We start from the raw sequence: 26705 nt of genomic DNA, 5'->3' as shown, positions 1-26705 counted from the left end.
GGGGGGGGGGGGGGGGCTTTAATTTTTTTTTTTCAGTGAATGATTTATTCTCCTTCAGCCCAATCCTGTTTGTAATTAAAAGGTAAAGATAAAGAGCTAATTACTGTTAAACAATTAGCAAAGGTAAAGGAGGGAATAGAGTATAAGGAGATGCCCACCAGCTCATTCCTTCATTTGCCGTGACCAATTTCTTACTTATATTGTTTAACACTTTTATTTCTTGGGGAACACTCGTATGACCAAGGAATGACCTCTTCTGGCTCTCTGATCTTTTAAGTTTAAGAATATAAACGATTATCTTGTGGAAAAAAATTGCTTTTTTCCATCTGTTAAAGGTTAGCAATATTCCCTGCGTTGTTTCCATTTCTAAAATAGACTTCTAATTACACTCACAAAATGGGCTTTCTAGGTAAGTATACCTTTTCTTTCATGTACATTGCCACTCTTCTCTATCAGTTGGAGCTTCTACTCCTTGTTCTCCCAGAATTTGGAAACTTCCTACAAAATTCAGGCTTGTGCTGTCACAGAGCTGTCTAGGAAGCAGAGTTACGTGGAGTCTAGAGTTACTGTATGTTGTACGCATGTGTCCAGGTCCACATATACACGTTACATCTGCACAGGCATTCCTGTACCCATACTTCTAAAATATGCATTTATACTTATGCTTTCTTTGATATCTGATTCATGACGTAAGATCTATTTCAAACGTACCATTTCACAAAGTCCACGAAAGAAGAATGACTATAAAGTGGGGAAACAGACTTTTCATAGATCCTGCTAAGAAAACAGCTTGCCTTGCTTTTAAAGCGATTATTTTAAATCTCAGACCACTAGTATGAACCAGCTAGGGGGGTTCCTGCTTTCTTAGTGTAAGGATCAATCCCTTTCATACAAAGAGACATCCGACAACAATGAAAGGAAATGACTTCTGTTCCTCTCATTTTTTTTAACCACTGTTAATTATATACTTGCAGGATTGTCAAACTCCTCGCTGATTTTACTCTCCAAGTCTCTCAGACTTTAAGGTGTGTAGTTAGAGAAGCAGGCAGGCTTTATTTTCTGTTTTTCAGAAAAATGATGGTTTCAGCGTTCCTGAACCTCCTCATTGCAAGGCCATCCACTATACCTTCTCATTCACAAACTCTTCCCTGGAAGGTGGGCGTAGCATCTTTCCACCTACCTATTTCTCACCTAATAATCCCCTTACAGAACAACTGTTTCAGATTATTTAGTCCAACCTACTCTCTCTAAAAGTGGGAAAAATAAACTCTAAGGAAGTACCTTGACTGACAAAGATGAGTCATCTCATCAGTAGCAGGCTGAGACCAGCACACTAACTGCCCAGCTACAGCCCTGTTCTTTTTCCCACTATGTCTCTCACATCTATGAAAACTTTTAAGGCTCTTTTCAAAGACGAACTCATCCTTTCTTACTCCATCCATTTAAGGCAGTGGGGTCAAGGTACCAGGAGGCAAAGAACTGATCTGAAAATGAGATTTGAAGCATGGTTTTGGCTTAAAAGGTTCACAAGAGATGAAGACAGTTGTTAACCAAATAATTACCTGAAGTTCGTAATTCTGGGGTTACAAATGGCACGGTATGATTTTTAAATTCTAAGTAAAAGAAATGGGTATGTTTCTCCTGTTATCCCTGTCGCTCCCTCCTGCATCCCAGTGGTTTTATTACAAGGAAACCCTGTACCGACGGAGGACAAAGTGAGCAAAATTGCTCCAAGTTCGGGTGTGTGATCTATAGTCATTACACTCAGAGCCCTGGGACTGGATTGTGAGGATGACATGCTTCTTTCTGGCATCTTCCACTATCTTGGCAGCCAGCTCCTCTCACCTCTCACCTCACTTTCCTAGGATAAAAATTATTAACATAGCTGTAACCGCATTTTTCAAAGCAATGTGTGTGTGTGTGTGTGTGTGTGTGTGTGTGTGTGTGTAATATGTGACACATAGGACATGCTATATTGGGATAACGGGAACAAATATATTGAATCAGGGTAAGTCTAGAAAATGCGAAACAAATAATGCATAGGAGACATCAAGGGCTACAGGTTGATCTCTTGGTCATTGCTTTTGAAATTCAAAAGCGAGAAAATAGAAGATCTAGCTCTAAAGTTGAAAATGCTGTACGAAACGGTATATAGTGGCATCCGTGAGGGTAAAAATTGAGCACAATGATACATTTGTCTGCACGTGTAGCCATATAAGTGTGTGGCCACTAGCTCTATCATTGAATATTTAGGGCAATAGTTCCTTAACTTTGTGTGTGCAAGAACCACCTTGAGGGTGTCTGTAAAATAAGGATTTGTGGCATCGATCCAAGAGATTCTGATTCTGTAGATCTGGTATGAGTCCAGTACAGAGATCAATCTAAGGACCACACTTGAACCTGATGCTAGGGAACTGTCAGACTAGATTCATAATTGTATTTACTGAAGGGGGCGGTAGAGTCTAACAGATGAAAACATTGGCTTTACTATCACGACTGACCTCCCACATGACTTTGGGCTCCCTCTACTTAGTACGTCCATTTCTATATCTGCAAAATGGGCATAATGATATGACTCTTGTGTGTGTTAAGGCCTCAGAAAAATATTTCATTTCAAATTCGGGAAAGAAGTAAAAACTATAATGTGAAATGTTTTGAGTTTACAAACCCTCAGATGTTAGCATGCTTCACTGCTTCTTCACGTGTTTCATATACCACTTTTTCTGTTACATTTTGCTTGATAGAACTTTCGTTACACCAAGGTTAGCCTGAACATATCCGATTCTGGGAAAGGAAGGCAGTCTCCCAATGTCGGATGACAAGTCTTCATCACAATGTAGATTTAAGGCTTCCTCACCCCATGTGCCAACTAAACACATAAAGCTTTTGTCTGCAGATGAAAAGATCACAAAGGGTCAATCTTTTGATAGCTCAGCTTCTGTGGGTCAGGTTTCCCCCAGGGCTCGATATTTGCTAATGGAACACAATTTTTCTGGCCTCCTCAAGCTTTCGTGTGTGTTTAGACAAAACCTGCTTTTGTTTTCAGATCCTAAGTCTGTCAAGACCTGCTGCCTTATTCCAGGCAGCTCTGGTAAGTCCACAGGGCAAGTCTAATTAAGAGCAACAGCTATGGGGCTATCCGCTCACCTCCTTTCTTGAGTCTCTGTTGAGTGTTTCTACCAAGGCAGCTTCAATGCGTGGGAGTTCTTCCACCGTTGCTGGCGGATGACAATAGGTCCTTGTCCATCACTCTTTTTTGCTCCTGTCTAAAGTCCCTGATCACTCCTGTTCATTCTCAGACGCCAGCTCCACCACAGGCCACCTGCTGGCCCCGGTTGTACTACAGACATCAGTCTGACTGGCGGCCCCCAGCAGTAAATACATACAAAGGGACACCCCTTTTAAGTCCCTTAAAGGATCCCGACTACTTGTAATCCTTGGATAATTCATCTTTTTTTTTTCTTCTTCTTCTTCTTCTCTCCTAACTAGTAGAAGTTCAGCTGGCTTTTCGGTAACTCAGGGGGTGTCAGTGCAAGTAACTGTCATTTGTTTGCAAATGAACCTGAGCTTTCTGAAAATGATTCCCCTGTAAAATCTTCCCCCCGTCACACTCCTCCAGGCTTCTCGTGGATTTGACATTGTTTCCTGTTCTCCCACCTCTTGGAAGTATTTCATGGCACGCTGAGCAGACACTTTTAGTCAAAAACGCCTATAAATAGCTGATTTTCCTGCTTGCTGCCTTCTCTCTAAGGCTTTCACAAAGGAGGTGAACAAATCCACTAGAAACAAGAACTCTCTGTGAGGGCTGTGCGGTGACGCTTATGAAAAATCCGATCTACAGGCCAACAATTACCGTGTGGGTCCCTTTGCCATATTTGACTTAGGCAATCACTGCCCAGAAAAAGAAACATTTTATTTCACGCCAGCTGATCTCATGAACTGAACAATCAATCAAAAATGTCTCAGATGAGCTTTCCTGCTTCTTTAAAAACGTTTATTTTGACTTTCACGCTGCTTTAAAAAAAAAAAAAAATCCCAAAGCCAAAAGCTGTTTCTTAGATTCTATTGGTAAATCTAGGTGACCAATTCCTATGGCTATTCTGTGATAGGAAATGTGAAACTACTTCCACGTTCCTCCTCCAAACCGGCCTTGCTTATAGAGAGTTTCACTGTCTGCTCTGTCTTTGCTCTGTCTCCTATGTCACCCATCATCAGCACCCCCAAATCTCCCAGGGTGGTGTCATGGAACTCCCTGGAAGACTGCACTCAGCTAGGCAAGGCCATAATACCAGCCTTCACTGACCTCACTGAAATGACCCTTAGAAATCAGACACATGACATCAATTATACTCGTTCCCTTCCTCCACACCTTACTGAGCAAAGGAGAATTGGGCTTAGCTATTTTATTATATAATTTGGAATTATATAATTACATTATATAATTTGGAAACTCTCCCAAAACCATGTTTACAGCTGAGGAAACTGAGGCCTGGAGAGATTAACCAGCATTCCCTTGGCTCTTCGGTTGTAGAGAGGGCGGTGGGTGTCTTCCTCTGTCCTCTCACCCCACCTGTTAGCAGTCCTCTATCATGGAGCATGAGATCGTCATTGATCTTGGTGTTCTGTCTACTCAAGAAGTTCTGCCACCAGCCCTGCTCCCTGCTTTTTCCACTCTAGGCACTGGGTCTAATGTGGTTTTGGTTTAGTCTGTTGCTAAGGTTTCTAGAAAGCACATCTCGTTAAGGCTTTCCTCTTTGTGAACTGAACACGCACAGTCAACTCAAGTATGGGAAAGAACTTCAAAGGACAGTTAGCTCAGTGCTTTTGACATTTTTAACCATGGGATTCCTTGTTCATATAAAGCAGAATACATTAAACATAAAGCAGTCCCCACTCTGTATTCATGGGTTCCGCAGATGGAAAATATTAGAAAAATAAATAAATTTCAGAAAGCTCCAAAACGGAAGCTTGAATTTGCCTTGCGCCAGCAACTATTTCCGTAGCATTTCCATTGCATTTACAACTATTTTCAGAGCATTTACACTGTATTAGGTATTATAAGTAATCTAGAGATGATTTAAAGTACACGAAGATGTGCATAGGTTATATGCAAATACTGCACCATTTCAAAGAAGGGACTTGAGCATCCCTGGATACCAAGAGATGACTGCAGTACTCACACTGAAGCAAGACTAGAATTCAAATCCAAATCCCCTTCCCTCCCATCCACTGCCCTGCATCCAAGTTTCCCTGAAGGGGGGGCGGGGGCTTCCAAAGCACAGTTTGAAATTTGTTGCCCATTCCTTAAGCGGATCTTAGCTAAGGAAGAGTTTAATGATTGGTGGGTGGTGGTGGGGGAGGAGACACAGGGATGGGAGGGACCAGGATGGGGCAGAGGAGGGGAGTCTGTATCCACTCTTGATAAACCAACTCTTGACAAGTCAGAAAAATCAGAAAACCCTGATGAAGTCCAAAAGGTGTCAGTTAACTGTCCCAAGCTTGGTAAATTTAATCGGCAGCTCTCCCAGGCTGCAGTCCAGCTGCCCTGTCTTTCCTGAAAACGACAACTGATCATGGGTGCCAAGAGTTCCTGACTGGCTCACAGTATGAAAGCACTTGTTGACTCCAACAGACAAGTTCTTATGTCACCTTCATTCCTTTTCCTCAGCTGTGACCCAGAGAGAGGGACTGGCTTTTCTATGAACAGGCAGGCCTTTCAGCCCCAGGCCGGTGCTCAGCCCGTACACCATACTGAACGCTTCCCCATCTTCATCACACGCTTGATGTACTTACATGGGCTAATGAACGATGGCAATGATAATAAGTCAATGATGAAGGAGAAGAAGGAGAAAAAAGGGAGAAAAAGAAGGACTATAATTTACTGAGAAATTTCAATAGGCCTATGCTTAACATATATTGTCCCTATTTCTGAAAGTTACTAGGGTAGCGGTTCATACCCTCATTTTATACAAAATGGAGGTAATTAATTTGCCCAAGATTATATTGCTGGTAAGTGACAGAATGGAGATTTAAACCTTGATCCGTCTGATTCCACGACCTGTTCACTTCCCATCGTACCAGGCTGCCTCTGCTTGGTAAATATTCCCTCTGATCTTTTCCTGACGAATTGTTTCTCAATGAGAATTTATTTTAATGACAATTTTTTAAATGCTTAACTATAATTAAAAAACAGATTCTACCTCTATGATTAGGTGTCGTTTGGAAAGTGGCCATGTTAGAAAGTAACATATGAGATTCATTTGCAAAGTCAGATGTATAATGTAAATTGGAGTAGAACAATATCATTCCATATAACTGGAAAATTACATCTCAGCCTATGAAAGAACCGTCACTCAAAGCTGTTGTGCTTATTCTTTTTTCAATGAGAAACAATACAGTTTATCCCTTGAGACTGCCAACCTGATTGTAGTTATAACATTATTAAAACACCATAAGGTTATGTCCCAATTAGAACTGTCTGCCCATTTAATATCCTTTGCTTGTATTAATTTGGGGATGTTTTCTTCTACAAGAATTAACTTCGCTGAAACAGTGAGGAAGGAAACGAGGAATCCCCAAACCCAGTTTCTCTATAACAGTGTGACTTCATACTTTTGTCCTATGGGGATACCAGATAGTTATCTCCAAGGCATGTTTTGAGCCAGAATTCTGCTGGGTGCGTGAGCTCCACACATCCCAAATTGTTAACTAAATATTTGGGAAGTTCACAAACCTTACTCTTCGTTAAAATTATCAGAGGTCCAAAGGAAAAGATATGTTTCCCTAAAGGTCGACCTTTAGAATGCTTCTTAATTACTTATATAACTGAATCAAGTAAGCCATGTAATTAATACCCAGTGCAGAGGACTCAGATGTGTATCAGTTGAAGTTGGCCGGGGGCTACAGATATCCAATAAACAGTGCTGTTAGGGAATGTTAGCAGAGTTTAAACTAAATTTCTATAACGGATAACACAACACTCAGGCTTTTGAAATCCATCAGGATAAAAGGTGCCATACTCAGTTATGAATCTGGAAGTCGTGGAGTCCTTAATATCCTACTTTTCAGCTCATGTTGGACTTTTCCTCATGTACATGTCTCTCATCGCAGAGAATTCAGTGTTCTAGCAAGCCCTTATTTAATGCCCTCTCCCTTTGCTTAAGCCCAGATGAAGTTCGTTTAAAGTAATGGATACAGTCTTAATGTTTCCACAGCCTCCACTTTCTCTTGTCAATATTTTATAAAATATCCCCATGCATAAGAAGGAAATGTTAATTATTCACTTCACAGGGACAGGCAAGTAACTAAGAAATGAAAGAACTCACTAAAATTAAACAATGCCAATTTCGTCTCATTGATGTTTTTGAACACTGTCCTTCTTAGAGTCAACCAGCCATGATGTCACCCAACTGTCATAATATGTAGTCTCTTCGCGTTATCTACATCGTGAGTGTATAATGAAAAATTCTGTTAAATCATTTACGAGGACAGCCTTCTCAACATCTTTCATTCAACCAAGATTTACTTAGCGCCTGTTTGACCCACACTGAACTCTGGGAGAGGTGACTACATAAACGTGGGAAAGGGAAAGACCAGGGTGGGGAAAGGCAACCAGGCTTCCGGCCCCGGAGGCAGTGGGGCTGCCCAGGCCCTGAGAAGAAATCTGCAGAGACAGCAAACCGGCTGTGGGGAAACCATCCTAGCGTTCACGTAGCATCGTGTGCTCGTCCAGCAGCAGGCCGGTAGGATGGGACCGACTGGATTCTGTGGGGGACAGCGCCACACTGCGCCCCCAGAGAACTGAGATGCCGCTGGGGCACCAATAGTTCACAGGCACGAGAAGAGCAGAGGGACAGCAAATCGGGAGAGAACCCCAGGGAATAACAGATGGGTTTATCACACCAAAACCCAACTGTATCCCCGGCTCATACCCCTGAGGGGGCAACTGTTAGGTAGGAAGATATTTCCTAACAAAGCGATCGGATCCCAAGCAAGGTGAAGACCTTCTCGTTATTAAAAATATGTAACGAGAGGCTGGCTGAACATGTCAGGGACAGAGCGAAGGAAATTTCCCTATTTGGGGAAATGAGGGCAGGTGGCCCCCGGGGTTCCTTCAAATCAAATAGTCTCCGTACACAGTGCTGCACAATATGGTTGCCACCAGCCACGTGTGGTTATTTAAATTTACATTAATTAAAGTTAAATAAAAGGAAAGATTCAGCCCCTCGGTCACCATGGCCACATTTCTAGTACTCAGTAGTCACATGTGACTGGTGTTTACCATATTGAACAACAAAGATATAAAACCTGCCCGTCACTACAGAAAGTTCTATTGGACTGCGTGGTTCTAGCTGTTTCTTGTCTATTTTAATATACTGAGTTCTACTAGATTTGGGCTTTGCCCCAAGAAGGTAACATCGTGTTGTGATGTCCCAGCGCTTAGAGGTGGTGCCCCGGTGAGAGCTGCCATGGGAATGCCTGTTTTCCGCCTCCTACTCAGGACGATGGCATCAAATAAACCACTTCACCACTCATATCTTCTAGTTCTTCCTTTAGAAAAATATCTTGCCGAGTTATTGTGAAGAGTAAGTTCTTTAAGGTACCTAGCGTTCAGAAAGCACAACTAATTTTTGACTAGAAACACAAGAACTAGCCTGGGATTTTGTCCAGATTCTCACCCACCATTTATCAGGACTTGCCACGCCTGGGGCCTTGCTCTGGGCGCAGAACGCACAGTGTTTCCCTGGATCTTCCCATCCGCCCTGGCTCTGGCCCCTCCGAGGAGCCTGCTCAGCTCCCACTCTGCCTTTTGTACCTGACTGACCATGAGCTGCCCAGGCAGTACGCAGCACAGCACTTCCATTCACACTCTGAGCTTTGGGCCGAAGCTCTCGCTCGGACAGTAACCCTCACGTGTGATTCTTGTTTATGAAAGAGGGCTGCCAAAATTTTCTCCTACTCACGGTGATTTGTAAATTACAATGTCGTGGCACCCCTGGGAGCTGCCGCTGGGTGCCAATGGGTTCAGAAGTTGGCGATGCATGGTATTATCTGCTACAGCCAGCCGCACGGCTGGTGCCAATCAGACGGGCCCCCCTCCCCCCGACAACAGGTACCGTGTGCACGTTACCTGAGGCACTCCTGCATCCCTCACCTTCTCCTGCCTTTGACCAAACGGCAAGAGCTTTCTAGAGAGGCCCTTGGAGTATTCGCTACGGGTTATCTGGGGGCAGTGTTTACTTCAGCCCTATTCACTGAGAAGAGTGGGCACCTCCCTGCTGCCTATGAAATAAATCAATGTACCAATGGATGGGTGTCAATGAGAGACTTAGCACACCATTCTGAGTTGGAAATAAGAGTCACCTGCTTAGGTAAGAGGCAGTAATCTCATGGAATAATAACCAGCACGTACGTTGTAGTCTTCTGTTTTAACGTAACCGGTATTACCAAAAACATGCCGTCTGGCCACATTTGTTTACTTTCCAAACGTCAAAAGCCGTATTTTCTCACACTGTTCTCTGAAACCAAGTGTTCTTTGGCCAACTTTGAGGCCTAGAAAGAGATTGCTTCAGCCCCACGAGGCAGAAAAATGCCATTGGTGGCAGGCCAGTTGGAAAGCTTGCTTTCCAGGATAGGCCTTTCTAGAAAAGCTTACAAGCCAGGCCTCCCTAATACAGACCCTCAGAGGAAAAGGGTTTCCAGGCCTGGAGCATCTCGGGAAGGTTACTTATGGTGCCGGGGCTGCCCAGAAGCAGAAGTGACGAGCTTGCACATCTGACTGACTTTGGAAGTAATCCTACCTTGAGAAGACCGTTGGATGGGGTGGAGGAGAACTCGGATGCAGGAAGGCAGGGCACACCCATCCACCTAATTCAGTGCTCTTAGCCTGCGACTGTGGACAGATAGGACACGTAGTCCCCAAGAACGGACTCTAGGGGGTCGTGAACTCCTGAATTTAACACATTGAGGAGGGCGTTGTTTGTGTTCATCCTGTTCTGGAGAAAAGTCCTTAGCTTTTAGCATGTCCCCAGAAGACATAAAGGGCTACTAACAAGTTTAAATTATGATATCCTTAAAATTAGGTAACTTTTCCCCCAGATGATCCAGCAATCCCACTCCTGGGCATATATCTGGAGAAAAACGTAATTCCAAAAGACACACACACCCCAATGTTCACAGCAGCACTGTTTACAATAGCCAAGACATGGAAGCAACCTAAATGTCCATCCACAGATGAATGGATAAAGAAGATGTGGTACGTATATACAATGGAATATTACTCAGCCGTAAAAAAGAATGAAATAATGCCATTTGCGGCAATATGGATGGACCTAGAGATGATCATACTAAGTGAAGTCAGACAGAGAAAGACAAACATCATATGATACCACTTGTATGTGGAATCTAAAAGAAGGATACAAATGAACTTATTTATAAAACAGAAATAGACTCACAGAGTTAGAAAGAAAACTTACGGTTACCAAAGGGGACAGGGGGAGAGGGATAAATTAAGAGTTTGGGATTAAAATATACACACTACCATATGTAAAATTGATAACCAACAAGGACCTACTGTATAGCACAGCGAACCAATACTCCGTATCTTGTAATAACCTATAGTGGAAGACAATGTAAAAAAAGACTAGATAGATAGATAGATATAACCGAATCACTTTACTTTATACCTGAAACTAACACAACATTGTAAACCAACTATATTTCAAGAAAAAAATTTTTTAATTAGCTTTTTCCTTAAAAAGTTAAAGTTGATGACTTTCCTTCTTCCTTGTGACATCTCATTAGAAAAGCCTTTTGGGTTATAGCCTTAGAATACTTTGAGGAATGGGGAATTTTTCAAGAATTATTATTGTGGGTGCCTGTTACCTGAAATAGATAGATCCTGTGTTGGAACTTGGAGATCCTGTTACAAAGTAAAGTGTGTGATAGGATTTATCGTAAAGGAGCTCTTCCTGAGTGATCAATTCAAGTAACAAAAAGTGAGGTTCTGCTGTGTACAAGGGCTGAAGCTGAGATAAGAGGGGAATTCAAAGATTTGTAAAATAGCTCACACTCTTAGAGAGTTTGTAGTCTAGTGGGACACTGGGTGGTTAGATAAATAGAATACAAGGCAAAGTAAGAAGCAGTATGAAGATACCTGAACAAGGAATATGGAGGTTGATAGGAAGAAAAATTCCAACCTGGGGTTTAGGAAAGGGAGGATAAAGAAGAAAGGTTTCCCCATTTGAAACACTATGTCTCTGAAGCTTTGGTATCATTCCTTTGGAAGCACATTGGTAGGGATTTCTCTTAGCTTTTGCCCATTTTTACTAATCTCTCAGTAATTTAGCTCTGTATCTCCCATGCCCGACTTAGTGCCTAACAGACACCATTTATGTATGTATGGATGGATGGATGGATGGATGGACGGATGGGTGATGGATGGGTGGGTGGATAGGTGAGTGGGTGGATGGATGGATGGATGAATTAATAGGCAAGTAGGTGGGGGGGTGAGTGGATTGATGGATGGATGGATGGATGGATGGATCACAGGCAGGAGAGAGGAAAGGCACAGAGAGAGGGAGAGAAGAAGAAATAGAATTCACAACATCATAGTAGTTATTTCACCAGCCAGCTCAGTTCAGAGTCTCGTGGGAGAGGAGTTTAGAAAGGTCAACATCTCCATGGATCAGAAGTCTGGGCACAGTCTAGCTCAGCTGAGTGGCGTGCTCAAGACCTTCCAAGGCTGAAATGAAGATATCAGCTGGGCTGGGCTCTCATCTGCAGGCTCTGGGGAAGATTCTACTTCCAAATGAATTTAGGCAGATAGCGGAATTCAGTTCCCCGCAGCTGTACAACCGAGGTCCTTGCATCTGCAAGCCACCAAACGTCGTATCAAACCTCTGATCGTGCTTTGAATCCCTCTGACTCTCTCTGCCACATCTCTCTGACTTTCTCTGCCACATCTCTCTGACTTTCTCTTCTGCCCTCAGCCAGGAGAAAACTCTTCTTTTACTTTTCACTTTGATTTTATTATGGTAACGTAGACATAGCACAGACATAACACCCCTCTTCTTTTAAGGGCCCATGTGATCACAGTGGGTCCACCCAGATTAATCCAGTATAATCGACCTATTTTAAGATCACCGATCAGTAACGTTACTGACATCCGCAAAGTCCCTTTGGCCATGAACCAGAACATATTCACGGGTGTGACAGCAGGGGTTAGAGATCATGGGAGTCAAAATTCTGTCTACCGTAATAGTTAACAACAGAGTGCATATAAATAGTAAATTGGTGAGGAGGGCACTTTTAGTGACAGTCATGCCATTCAAAGGCATGCAGTCAGTTTTAGGAAGATAAAGTACAGCTTTGGATCCAGACAGCTGTGTTCAAACCCTGTGTTTTACAGATTAGGCAACTTTGAGTGAGTTATTTAACCTCTCTCTGCCATGGGCTCCTCCTTTGTAATATGGTGGTAATAATAATCCCTATCATGTAAGGGCCTTGAGAGGATTAAATGGGTGAATGTAATATAAAAGATGTAGGACAACGCTTGGAAAGGGAGCATTATATATTATATAATGCCTCAAGAAATGCTATGATTATTACTATTAAGTGTGAAAACGTGGCGGTACCAACATGAACTGAAACAAGGCAGCAGATCTAAGAGACATTGCAGAAGTTACCGTTAAGAGGACACAATTTCGTTTAGTCAGGCTTTTGAGGAAGTGAAATCCTACAGCATCTGTACTCGTTTCCTATTGCTGCTATAACAAGTAACTGCAAATCTAATGGTTTAAACACAAATTTATTATCTTACAGCTCTGGGGATCAGAAGTCTGAAATGGGTCTCACTGAGCTAAAATCATATCAGCAGGGCTGTGTCCTTTCTGGAGGCTCTAGGGGAAAATGCATTTTCTTGCCAATTTTCCAGCTTCTAGAGGCTGCCTGTATTCCTTGAGGCCTGGCTCCCCCTTCATCTTCGGAGCCGGCAGTCACATCACTCTAATTTCTGCTTCTGTGGTCACGTCGTCTTCTCTGACTTTCCTGCCTCCCTCTTTCACTTACAAAGACCCCTGTAATTACATTGGGTTCATCTGGACAATCCAGGATAATCTCCCATCTCAAAATCATTAACTCAATCACCTCTGCAAAGTCCCTTTTGCCATGTAAGGTAACACTGTCACAGTTTACCTGGCTTAAAACGTGGGCATCTTTGGCGAGCCATTATGCCACCTGCCACAGAATCTACCACCTCATCTGTGATATGTTTTTTTAACCTAATCATTTTTGAAACTTTGTATGAAAAGTGTGTGAAATCATCTGCCCAGAGCATATCAGCTAAATGAGATCAATGTACGCATTCAGTGGTCCTGGAGACTTCTTTCACACGGAGATGGACTAAAAGGGCATCAACTTCTGTGTTTGTTAGATTATTTAAAACTATCTGACTATTTAGACTATTTAAACTATGTTAGTCTATTTTAAGCCATTTTAAACTATTTTAAACTATTGGGTCTAGATTCCTCTTTGCCTATGTGTTATATATTTGCTGCTTTTTTAAAATTTAGAATGTTTAATATTCACTTAAACTTACGCTAAAATGCCAATTCTTCATATCACTTGAAGACATCTTTCCAATATCTATATGTAAATACATACATTTTACACATTTGCAATTAACATGTTGCATGTATTTTTGCCTTTTGCTGCACATAATATAATTTTTAAATCAAATACTTGTGAGCACTAACTACATGTCAGGCACTCTGTTAAAGACTGGGCATACAGGGCTTCCCTGGTGGCGCAGTGGTTGAGAGTCCGCCTGCCGATGCAGGGGACGTGGGTTCGCGCCCCGGTCCGGGAAGATCCCACATGCCGCAGAGCGGCTGGGCCCGTGAGCCATGGCCGCTGAGCCTGCGCGTCCGGAGCCTGTGCCCCGCAACGGGAGAGGCCACAACAGTGAGAGGCCCGCATACTGCAAAAAAAAAAAAAAAAAAAAAAAAAGACTGGGCATACAAAGTTGAAAAATACAGCTTCTATCCTCAAGGATTTCTTACCATAGTGGGAGAGAGGAGGGATGCTGATGGTAAGAATTTTTATTTTCCTTTTATGGCTGAGTAATATTCCCTTATATATATGTACCACATCTTCTTTACCCATTCAAAAGGAAAAAACATGTTTAAAATATATAGAATTGCCTAGGCTTGGAGGTTGAATGACTTGGTTGTCAGGAAAGAGAAGAATAGAAATGAAGACCAATTTATGGTTTGAAGAATTGGATGCATGTCAGTATCTCCAATTGAGATAGGTAATCTGGGAGAAAAAATAAGTTGGGATGGGAAAGATGATTTAGTTCTAGACATCTTGAATCTGATGTGCCTATAGAATATCCAGTTGAAGGTGTCCCATAGGCAAGCCTTCACTTATCCGAATATTATTTAGGAGGATATCATAATAATTCAGACAAGAGATGATTGTGGTTCAGACAAAGCTAGAAGCAATAAAGATGGAGAGAAGTAAATGTATCTTTCTACCGTATCTTTAAGGTGCCAGGTTGGTCAAAAGTCCTCAGGTGAGGAAGACAGAAAAGTGAAGGCAGCTGAATTTATGAGTCTGGAGTTCAGGAAGCTGTCAGGGCTGGAGAAGGATTAGCTGGGAGTTATCACGTAGAAGGTAGAGGTAAGTTTGAGTGAATGAGATCACGTTGGGACATGTATGTTAGAAGGTGGGGCAGCACAGACCAGTTTCCTAGGTTACACAGATATTTAAACACAGACAGGTAGCAAAGGAAAACCATGCTAATGGGTCAGCAAGATCAAAACAGCCTGGAAGTAAAGGGAGATCAGGATTTCAAGAAATAGGAAAAGTTGAACAAGGTCAACTACCAAAGAGGGGTCGAGTCAGACCTGGAATGAAAAGTCTATCAATGAATCTGGCAATTGAGAAGTAACTATTTAATTTGCCAGTAGTTTCATTATTATCATAACGTATCATTTTGTGTATATACATTGTATGCATATATATGCTTATCATTTTAATAAATGCTTATTATTTTTAATGTCTAGCATTTTAATAAAAATATTGTGGCTATTAAAGTATGCTAACACACCATGGTTAGAATACTGATTTCTCAATTATTTCGCATTTGAATTTTTTTTTACATTTTTCACCATTATGAATAATGCCTTAAACGTCTTTTTCAATAAAATGTGGACAGTTTTTTCTGGTTAGTATTCCCAAATATTATGCACTCGTCTTAAATTCAAAAGAAAAAGAAGTGCAAGTAAATCTTAGTATCTTCAAATAATTTAAAAATTCTGATTTTGAATAATTATTCGGCAGAGACTTGTTTACCCTTTCCGTTGTTTTCAGATGGAGACAATCACAAACATTTGGACTATGGTCTAGCATGGAACGCACGCTTCCAAAGCCAGCATTTCCTCGGTATATTACATCCTGAAGTCCTCTATTGATGCAGTATTATAGTGAATAACCTCCAGAGGAATCTGTTTCCTTTCTCTACATTACAAACCATTTAACACCCATGAGTAATAGGTTTCTTCACTTGCAAAGGACTAAAGTAATTTCCCATTTATTAGCTATTTTTGTTGACCTCACTTCACTAGAGATCCTCAATCTAAGTTTTATTTTAGCAATCACAATTCTCTCATCTAATTAACAAAAAAATTGGGCCATTGCCTCAGTGGCCTGCATTCAACCCTATTTTGACTGGCGATTTTCTAATAATATCTCATGCTCCTTTCCACCCCTGTACTTGTAACAGTAGTTTCTGTTGCTTTGAGTTCATTCTCTTTGCCCCCATTCTGCTCTGTTTGTTTGTTTTTTCCCCTCACGTTTCTTTTTTTCTTTTCCTGTATTTACTTAGTAACCTATCCAGATCTTTCACTGTCACAAATGCCTCAGGAAGCATCCAATTACTTAATCAGTAGAAATTCCTGGATTCGCTGGGCCGATGGGAATGCCAAATGGTAAGGCTTTTTGCACGTTATCAAATGGCCTCTAGAAAGGGTCCCTGAATTTTCACCCCAGAAGCAGTTTCCATTCTTGACACCCTTCTTAGAAGATTCTTCTCTGTCGTGAGTCCAAGCCCACCTCTCTTTCTTTGACTTGGATGTAGAGCTATGTGAAATAAATCAAATTTTTCTTCTACAAGGCAGTCCTTCAAATGTTTGATTAAAACTATTGTTCGCTTCCCTGGTGGCGCAGTGGTTGAGAGTCCGCCTGCCGATGCAGGGGACATGGGTTCGTGCCCCGGTCCAGGAGGATCCCACATGCCGTGGAGCGGCTGGGCCCATGAGCCATGGCCGCTGAGCCTGCGTGTCCGGAGCCTGTGCTCCGCAGCAGGAGGGGCCACAAGAGTGAGAGGGCCGCGTCCCAAAAAAAAAAAAAAAAAAAAAAACTATTGTTCGCCCATAAGTCTTCATTGCTCTATCTTCAAAATACCTAGTTCCTTCAGCAATTCTCTGAGAATAGGACATCAAGCTCTTTTAGCTGACAACAGACAAATTGTATTTTGTTCCAAGAAAAGCAGCATCTCTCTTAACTTATGATATTATTTTGTGAACAATATTTCAGTTGAATTTGGACTTCACAGCACCCTTTGAAAATCTTTGGATATGAATACCCTACTTCTATCAAGGTACCAGCTCGTCTGGCAGCCATGCCAACCTGTCTCATACTCAGAAAAAACTGTGAGCCATTCATTCACATGAAATCATTTTGACATGTTTGTCTTACCTTGTACTATGCGCTTAGGTGGTTTAACATAATGTAGACTATTATGTTTATCTTTATTAAATGTCATCTTATAAATACAAATGTGTCTTTCTAGCCCAAGGTCACTCCTTACTATTATGCACAGTCTAATTCTAGAGAACATCATTTATATTAGTAGTTATCTTAGTTATTTATTTATTACCGTAATTTTCCAGAAAATGACAGTAGAGTCTTGTGGAAGGGACAGGTTGTTTCTAATTCACCCACCTAAAAGTGCCATTTGGACGACCAGAAAGAATGCTTCCACTGTCAAAACTGGAGAAATACTAAATCTGAAATCCAGCATTTTAAATATTTTCCCAAGATGTATTATATTCTAAATCTCATAATAGTGTCTAATATATCATCATGGAAGTTGATGATTAAAAAACTGTTCAGAATAGGGCCAAAAAGAAAGGCTTATGCATACCACTAAAGACCACTCTCCAGTTTTTCTTGAAATTATTTATATACCATCTAGGAAAAGCCATTCAACCAGTTGTGAATCTCCTATTCAGTCCACTTTTGGACTGTTCAAAAGTGTATCGCTTTATCACCGGTATTATTGGGGAGGTTCATAATATACGTTTATTGGGGAAATTTTGTAAAATACATAAGAAAATAAAGAAGATAATCAAAATCACTCAGAGATAATCACTATAAATATTTTTGTGTTATTGCTGTTCTTTGAAGATACTGATATCACTAAACCTCTGAATAAGCTCACCAAAAAGAGAAAAAGAAAGCATAATATAAACACTATTAGGCATGAAGACAGGAACAGGGATAAATTTACAGTAGATATTAAATCTATCGTAGGACTAGAACAGAAATAGATTTTATACCAATATATTGAAAACTTAAGTGGATAATTTCTTAGAAAAACAAATTATTCAAAACTCAGTAAAAACAAGAACCATGAATACATCCATAACAGTTTAAGAAACGGACACATTAGTTTAACATTTACTCAGAAAGAGAAAGACCAGACCCAGATAGTTTCATGAAACCAGCGAGAAAATGTTAATCCCTGTCATATAAAAATTCTTCTAGAGATCTGAACAAAGAAAAGATGCCCAGTTCATTTTAGGATTTCGTATAATCTTAACTAGATGACGGCAGTCTGAGAAAGGAAAATTGTAATGCAATTTCTCACGAACCTGATGCAAAAATTCTTAATAAATATTTCAATAAAATTAACTAATTATAAATAATGTAAAATAACATGACCAGACGGGATTTATTTGCTAATGAAAGGAAGCCTTAGCATTAGAAAAAAAATATTCATACAATTCACAGCAACTAGGAGATTAAAGGAGAAAACACACATGACTATCTCAATATATGCATAAAAGACATTTTATAATATTCAACAGCCATTAAGGATTTAGAAAAAAAGTAAAACAAACTAGTAATAGAAAAAAGTTCTTAAAGTATATCTACATATGTATAGCTACAGAAACTTCATGTCATATCAGATCATAAAGGTATTCCTTTTGAATCCATGAAAATGATATACCTCTTCTAAAATGTGTTGAGGTAGATTTTGGCCACTGGTTCTTTTTTTATTGTTATTGAGGTATAACTGACATATAGCGTTATATTAGTTTTAGGCGTACAACATAATGATTCAATATTTGTATATACTGCAAAAATGATCACCACCAGAAATAGAGACACAGACGTGGAGAACAAACATACGGACACCAAGAGGGGAAAGCCGGGGCGGGGGGGGTGGTGGCGGTGGGATGAATTGGAAGATTGGGATTGACATGTATACACTAATATGTATAAAATAGATAACTAATAAGAACCTGCTGTAGAAAAATAAATAAATTAAATTTTAAAAAAAGATCACCACCATAAGTCTAGTTTACATCTGTCACCATACACAGTTTAAAATTTTTTTTCTTGTGATGAGAACTTTTAAGATCTACTCTCTTAGCAACTTTCAAATACGCAGTGCAGGATTATAAACTATAATCACCGTGCTGTACATTACACCCCAGGACTTCTTTATTTTATAACCGGAAGTTTGTACCTTTTGACCATCTTCACCATTTCCCACAACCACCACCCCCCGCCTCTGGCAACCATCAATCTGTTCTCTGTATCTATAAGCTCAGGGTTTTTTTTTTCCGATTCCACATGTAAGTGAGATCATACAGTGTTTGTCTTTCTCTGTCTGACTTGTTTCACATAGCATAATGCCCTCAAGGTCCACCCATGTCACAAATGGCAATATTTCATTATTTTTATGACTGAGTAAATATATATATATGCATGCCACATCTTCCTTATCCATTCATCCATCAGTGGACACCTAGGTTGCTTCCATGTCTTGGCTATTGTGAATAGTGCTGTAATGAACATAGGGGTGTTGGCCACTGATTCTTTGATGACATTTTTCTGTTGACATTTTCTGTTTCATGTCTGTCTACAGCCCATCCTCTAGGATTTTCCCCTAGAAAGGTTCATTTGCGCAATAGGACCCAAATTCTGGCACGTCCAAAGCTCTTTTTACTTGAGTCTTTACATTGGAAAGAGCTTAACTAGACAGAGAATCGTCGGCTCCTGCTTTCTTAGCTCAGTCTCTTGTAGATGCTGCTCTGTTCTGTGCTCAGGTTACATGTTTCTGCAGGTAAGTCTAATGTCCACCTCATTTTCTCTCCCTTAACCTCATTTCATCTTTTTGCTTGACCACCTAAAGGATTCTTTTCAAAACTTTTTCTGAGACATTTCTTTACACTGACCATTCTGAATGACGTCTCACTGATAAAATGGTTACCTTTTCATTAAATAGATTTTAGACTTTTTATTTCAGAAAAGCTCTCTTGCCTTATATTTTAAGATAATTATTCTATTCCATTGGTTTGACTTTCTTTGTGAATCACAGCTATGCCTATGTTGGCTATATTGCCTTGTTTCTCTAATCCTTCTGTATCCTTTTTATCTCGGCACCATTTCTGTGCTCTTTTCGTTCCTGTCTTTTGTGTCCCTTTATTGACCTTCCTTTCCTTCAATTCTGCCAGTTCCTATTTCACATCCTCCAGCTGTCTACCAGCAACCTTCGTTTTCTCACTTTTTTCCCTGAGTTCTTATCATTCTGCTTTGTGATCTTCGTTTATAGCTGTAATTGCTTCATGAATTACTGTTTCTATTTGGGTTATGCTTTTAAACTTCGTGGCAACATATTTTCCTGGTACATTTTCATTATTTATAAGAAATTTGTGGCTGATGTTTTCCATATTCCCTAGAGGACCTGCACACATGTTCCTTTTATGTTACTCTTATTTAAACAAGTTTTTTGGTTTGGGGGGTTTTTTTGTTTTTGTTTTTTTTTACTATTCAAACAGTTTAATACATCTTTTTTCAGAAGAACTCTGCTGGCGGTAAATCTTCACAATCGCACTTACATTTTAAAATTCGGAGACTTGGAACTATCACAAGAAATGCTAGAAGCCTACTAGATATACATTTTATTTAAATTTCACGGTACTGAAATGTCAAAGTACTTATTTAGGACTCTGGATGTAAAATAGCCCTAGATCTTAAAGGAAAAATACTGTCAAATCTGAAATCAGATTGTAATCTTTGGGCAAAATGTTAGGGCTTTAGTGATTCCTCTTCCATTTTGAGCTTTTAAATTAGTGACTGCTGGGCTTCCCTGGTGGCGCAGTGGTTCAGAGTCTGTCTGCCGATGTAGGGGACACGGGTTCGTGCCCCTGTCCCGGAAGATCCCACATGCCGCGGAGCGGCTGGGCCCGTGAGCCATGGCCGCTGAGCCTGCACGTCCGGAGCGTGTGCTCCGCAACGGGACAGGCCACAACAGTGAGAAGCCCGCGTACCGGGAAAAAAAAAAAAAAAAAAAACCAGTATAAGAAAGAATGATGAGATCAACATTCACCATTCTTGGATCTCCAGCAAATTCAGGATCAATGTAGAAAATTACTGGCATATCTACTCCCTCTTGTGGATTAAGCCCTTGCTCTTCAAAACAGAACAGAGGCACTGCATCTTATTGAAATACTGTCCAGCTTCAAATGGTGCGACGTTGTATGTAGGAATTCCGTTTACTGGTTTGTCAGTAGGAGTCTTAGCTTTATAAAACGCCAGTGCAGTCTCCCCTGGCACTACGTATATTTCTGTCTGCTGAGGTCTAAAGTTCCACTGGAGACTTGCATGCACATCTGCATTAAAGGTGACTTCAGTGATGCGATCCTTAACAGGTACCATGTTTCCAGTCTGGTCTGATGCATGACCTGCTACTGCCGATTCTCCAGGTCCAGTAGTCTGGCCGTAGAGCCGGTAAAGGGGCACGGCGGCGCAGGACACCCCCCCTCCCCCCAGCATGCCCACGGCCGCAGCGGCCAAGTTCGTGAGGAGTGTCTTGTTCGGCCGCCGCCAATCCTCGTCCTGTGCGTGCGTGAGGGGGTTCGTGCCCTTCGGCCGCCGCGGCGGCCGCCGCCGCACCGCCAGCCTCGGGCGCCTCCCTGTCCCGAGCCGTCTCAGCTCCCTCTAGGCGCCCCCTGTCCCTCTCCTCCCCGACTGGAGACAAGGCTCTACCCTCTCCGCAGCCCTGGTGCTGTTCCCAGGGTGATTCCAGGGCCACCCGCAGAGAGCGACGCGCCTTCATCCCGGACGCCAGAGCCCTCCCATGGCCTGAACAAGTTTTTTTTGTTTGTTTGTTTAAGAGAATCAGAAGGTAGGCAGTCATTTTTCAAGCATTCATGAACCAAGGGCTTCCTTTGCTGTTGCTACAGTTATCCACTGTTTCTTTATCGTATGACGCATCTGTGTACTCACACATCCTCTGACTCTCAAGACAAAACCTAGTTCTTTTCTCCCTCAGTTATTTCATGGATGACCCCGCACGTTACCAGTCACGTGGGGACAGAAATGATACAGTCATTTTTAGAAAGAATTTTTCTGGCCCTTAGTGAGATTTGCCCATTCACCCTCCACCACCTACATCAGTCCCTGCCTTTCCACGCTGCAATGCTCTCAGACTGAGGTCCTCACTTCGGGGGAGGGTGTATTTGGCAGAGCTTTCCGAGCTCTGCTACAGCTAGGTCCCCTTCATACCTCTCATTTACCTGCCGCTTTCCTATCCCTTTCCTCCTTGGCTTTCTGCCTGACTCCGATTTGGGAGTTTGTGGGTGTTCTGCTGGTTTTGCTGAAAATGTGATTTCTGGGTAATTCTCTTTCTTTTGTTGTATTATTGTTTTTGTTGTTCGGAATGGCTGCCAGGAAGAGAAGTGAGAAAAATCAGTGGAAACCAGTCCTGTTAACGTTTAGAAATATTTTCCTCCTGTTTTCTTTCTATAAAGATGACTTTGCGTAAGGAAGCGCAGGTTATATGTATACCCATCGACCAAGTTAATCTTCAAAAATAAAAGTAAAACACAGTCAGCCTAGCATACTACTTCTTCATAAACGCAAGCTGCTTCTTCCGGTGCTCAGAGATCGTCCTTTAACAGCCTGTTCTAGGAGGCTGCTGCTTTGTAAACTCAAGCCCATCAAGCTGTGTTCTTTTGGATGATTCAAAAGACTTGTCCATCTTCATCTTTCCCCATCACATTGTCTTTGACAGGTTTTAATTACCCACCTTGATTCTGGGGTCCTACCGAAAGCTCTGTGTGTACAGAAAGATGTAATTTGCCTGAGCACAGCAACTTAAGTTGATTGTTTTTAGGTGTGCCCTCCTTTCAAAAGGAAAATGTCTTCACCGGGGAAACTAAATTCTGAATTTAATAAATCTCACGATATTTTAAAACATCCTGCGTGCTCATTTTCTAAGCAAAATGCTTAATAGTGGATCTTCATGCAGTAGCGAGATCACAGCTGTGATGACAAGGGAACGATATAAAATGGTCAGATTTTATAAACAAGAAGACTAGTCCTGACACCCAACATAGAACATATGCTTTAAATGATTTCACTAGTAGCAATTATGCTATCATTACCCTCCCACCACAGCCTGCCAATTTAAGAGCTCTTTCACTGATTCATTCAAAAACTATTTATTAAATGCCTACTGTTGCCAGGCCCTGTGTAATTGCAAAGGATTCAGTGATGATCAGAAACAGACATGTATATATCACCCTTCCCCCTCCCCATATCCTCAAGTCCGTTCTCCAGTAGGTCTGTGTCTTTATTCCTGTCTTACCCCTAGGTTCTTCATGGCATTTTTTTTCCTTAAATTCCATATATATGTGTTAGCATACGGTATTTATCTTTCTCTTTCTGACTTACTTCACTCTGTATGACAGACTCTAGTAAGGTACATAGCTAGTGGGAAGCAGCCGCATAGCACAGGGATATCAGCTCGGTGCTTTGTGACCGCCTGGAGGGGTGGGATAGGGAGGGTGGGAGGGAGGGAGACGTAAGAGGGAAGAGATATGGGAACATATGTATACGTATAACTGATTCACTTTGTTATAAAGTAGAAAGTAACACACCATTGTAAAGCAATTACACCCCAATAAAGATGTTAAAAAAAAAAAAAGAAAGAAAGAAAGAAACAGACCTGATTCCTACTCTCATGCTCCCATTATCAGTGGGGATATAAACATTACTCAAATCGATGACACAAATAAATTTAAATTTACTACCATGGCAAGGGCTACTGTTGAAATATGCTGGGAGCTTACCCTGTCTGCAGTCTTGGTTGTCCCTTTCTTTGCTGGCAGGAACTGTGGCTGACTTCAAATTCCCATAGGACTAGGACCCCTTGAGATTCTAGGGGATGGGCAACCAGTATTTCTTAGCACTACCCTAAACATCTTGCACCTGAGATCAGACTGCTGGGTCCCTGAGCCAAAAATGTTTATTCCCTGCTTTCCCTCCATACAATCCATCCCTCGTCCTTGCCCTGTTAGAAGAGTGACCAGTGGGAAATCAGGTCTCTCCACAGTGAGTTTAAAACTAAGAGGCAACACAAGCAAGTGTCTTCAAAGATACCAAGAGTGTAGTAGCCCAAGCGCCTTCTGAACCCTCTACTCATAAGTAAAAACCTATTCCAAGTGATCAGTTTGCTCAGTACCTACAAAGGAGATTATGATACTGTGATAGCAGATTGACTTAAGAAGTTGGGGGAAGCACACCCTAGGAAATAGTGGTTGGGATTGGGTCTGAAGGAAGATTTAAAGTCAATTAGGCAATGAGCCAGGGGAATCAGGCAAAGGTAGGGAGAAACAAAAGGGTCAGAAATAAATCTAGTGTGGTTAGGTCACCAAGGTGGTGCAAAATGAGTCTGGGAAGATATGCAGGACTCTATCTGTCAGGGTCCTGGAGGTAGTGTCTAAAATTTGAATCTTTATATCCTTGTTTGTGTGCGTAGAACAGCAGGAGTGGGGAGAGATGATATCCACGTTGCCTTCTGAAAACATCCCTTTAGAGGAAGTGAAAAGATAAATAAAATGAAAGAAGGAGAACCAGTTAGAAGACAAGTATAGCATCTCAGGTGAAAGAAAATGGTGACAGTGATGTTGAGGCAGGTGGATAGTTTCCAGAGATTCCCAATCTATAGGACTTGGCAATGTTGAGGGAAAAAGAAGTGTCCGGAATGGTCCCTATGTCTCTGACTTGCATAAAAGATGGTGTTTCCTTTCACTGAAGTAGGGAGTTCGAGAAGAGCTACAGTGGGGTGTGGGCAGGAAAGGGGGAAGAGAAAATGAGTTTGATTTTGAAGGTCCTGTGTGTGAAGTGCTTCAAGGAATCTAAGTAAAGTTGTCAGGGACCTGAAGTTCATATGGGAGATCTGGAATGAAAATACAAATTTATTTTTGAGAAAACAGAATTTTTTTGAGGTATGGTTGATTTACAATGTCGTGTTAGTTTTAGGTGTTCAGCACAGTGATTCAGTTATATTTAGTTATATATATATATATATATATTCTTTTTCAGATTCTTTTCCCTTATAGGTTATTACAAAATCTTGAGTATAGCTCTCTGTGCTGTACAGTAGGTCCTTGTTGGTTATCTGTTTTATATATAGTACTATGTATGCGTTAATCCCAACCACCTAATTTGTCCCCCCTCCTTCCCCTTTGGTAACCATAAGCTTGTTTTCTGTGTCTGGGGGTCTATTTCTGTTTTGTAAATAAGTTCATTTGTATCTTTTTTTTTTTTTAGATTCCACACATAAGAGATATCATATGATATTTGTCTTTGCCTGGCTTACTTCACTTAGTATGATAATCTCTAGGTCCGTCCATCTTGCTACAACTGGCATTAGTTTATTCTTTTTATGGCTGAGTAATATTCCATTGTATATATGTGCCACATCTTCTTTATCCATTCCTCTGTCGACGGACATTTAAGTTGCTTCCCTGACCTGGCTATTGTAAATAGTGCTGCTATGAACATTGGTGTATATGTATCTTCTCAAATTATAGTTTTCTCCAGATCTATGCCCAGGAGTGGGATTGCTGGATCATATGGTAACTCTGTTTTTAGTTTTGAAAATACAAATGTATGAGTCATCTGCATACAAGAGGTTTTCCTGAAATTCAGATTTCTCTTCACCGTGCTTCTTTTTCTAACCTTTCCAATTTGCAGATCCTTTGCTTTGATACAGAAAATGGTAAAGTTTGAGAGTTTGATGTTTAGTTCTCCACCTCCCCTTTCTCCTCCTTCATCATCATCTGTTCACATTACACCATCTGGACCACGTCTCAGGATTCCTTGTTCTTCTGTTTGTTCCAATTCATATCTTTCCAAAAGCCTTTTTCTTTTTTTTTTTTTTTTTACTGTCCCTGGCTTTTTTAATCGCTTTTATTATTTTTTAATTCAAACTTCATTTAATTCTGGGTTTTAGCACTCTTGGTGCAATTCCTGTAGATGCTCATCACTTACGTGTATTCTTCCTTGATTGTGAACCCATCTCTCTTGTTAGAAACAAGTTCCTTTAATTTGAGCATTTCAAAACCCTCCTTGTTCAATTCTTTTGGTCTCTTTAAAGGCTTTCTTCTTTTATTCTCATCTCAACCACTTGCTGTTATATCATCAGAATTAAGGTTTGGGATCCTACTTTCCCTCTTGAATCACCTGTCCTTTCATGCTATCTAATCAAAAACAAGTGTCCCCTTGTTAATCAACTATACTCCAGTATAAAATAAAAAGTTAAATAAATAAAAAAACTAGTCTCCTTCTTCCTCTCTTTCTCTTCTTCTTCGTCTTCTTCCTCTTGCTCTCACTCTCTCTGATTTGGGGGGTTTTTCTTATGGAAAATTATCCATAATTAAAAACCAGCACAAATGGTTCTTCAGGTAGGTCTACAGTCCATGAGTCCTCAAGGATTTTCCAAGTTTGGGGTTATCTTGACACTTTCCCCACCTCTCCCTATCTACCTTTTACAGAATTTATTATATATTATAACAAACTCTTGTAGTTGCAACCATTATATGACAATATTTCTTGACAAATTTATAATTTTATTAACATTTATTAAGATATGTGCAAACCATAAAATTCACCTATTTAAAATACACCATTCAGGGGTTTCAGTGTATTCACCGAGTTGTGCAAACATCACCGCCATCTAAGATAAGAACATTCATCACTCCAGTAAGAGCCCCATTTGTATTCACTTCCCAGTACACCGCCCACAAGCCTATAGAGCAACCACCGAGCAACGTTCTGTCTCCATAGATTCTGCCTGTTCTGGACATTTCGTATAAATGGGATCATACACTCTGTGATGACTCCTGTCAATCAGCATATGCTGTTTTCAGAACTCATCCATGGTACAGCATGTGTCAATACTTGATTTTGTGTGGACACGTGTTTTCATTTCTCCCGAGTATATGCCTAAGAGTGGAACTGCTGAGTCATATGGTAACTCTGTTTAACATTTTGAGGCAAATCCATCATTATTGCTTTTTCTTTATCGTTTCTCATTAGAGGCAGCCATGCTCTCATTA

At 41.0% G+C, this 26705-nt stretch overlaps 1 protein-coding gene and 1 pseudogene across 2 annotated transcripts in view; one reads left to right on the top strand and one right to left on the bottom strand.

The window, feature by feature from the left end:
• The window catches only part of DLGAP1 (DLG associated protein 1), a 321534-nt gene that overhangs the window by 8406 nt on the left and 286423 nt on the right, over positions 1-26705 (top strand). The window lies entirely within an intron of this gene.
• Positions 9882-21438, bottom strand: LOC112409046 (cytochrome c oxidase assembly protein COX11, mitochondrial-like; annotated as a pseudogene).

This window comes from Neophocaena asiaeorientalis, unplaced genomic scaffold, assembly GCF_003031525.2.
Source record: "Neophocaena asiaeorientalis asiaeorientalis breed wild unplaced genomic scaffold, Neophocaena_asiaeorientalis_V1.1 scaffold669, whole genome shotgun sequence".
In the NCBI taxonomy this organism is placed as follows: Eukaryota; Metazoa; Chordata; class Mammalia; order Artiodactyla; family Phocoenidae; genus Neophocaena; species Neophocaena asiaeorientalis.
The sequence above is the reverse complement of the archived record's forward strand: the minus strand, read 5'-3'. Positions and strand labels throughout refer to the sequence as shown.